The following is a 286-nucleotide window of genomic DNA, read 5'->3' as shown; positions in this document are numbered from 1 at the left end:
TCCGTCTCTCGGTGCGTCTCGTCAGTGGGATCCATATTCAGCTTTTCCAAGATGAGAGGGTTCAGATGGGGCCCATCCCCGTCGTAAGTAAACCCAAAGCTGTCGATACGCTGRTCCGGTGCCATGCCGACAGCCTCTTTGGCCTGAATGACGCCCATGTTCCACTGAGCTTGGAGGTTACGGGGAACCGAGGGAGCCATCTGCAAACCAGACAAGACATGAACTCTGCGGCATGCAACGCTTTGAGATTTGTTTTTTTGATCCAAATATTAAGTCTCTCTAAAGT

Source organism: Poecilia reticulata, unplaced genomic scaffold (genome assembly GCF_000633615.1).
Source record: "Poecilia reticulata strain Guanapo unplaced genomic scaffold, Guppy_female_1.0+MT scaffold_1333, whole genome shotgun sequence".
Taxonomy (NCBI): domain Eukaryota; kingdom Metazoa; phylum Chordata; class Actinopteri; order Cyprinodontiformes; family Poeciliidae; genus Poecilia; species Poecilia reticulata.
This window is presented reverse-complemented; position numbering follows the sequence as displayed.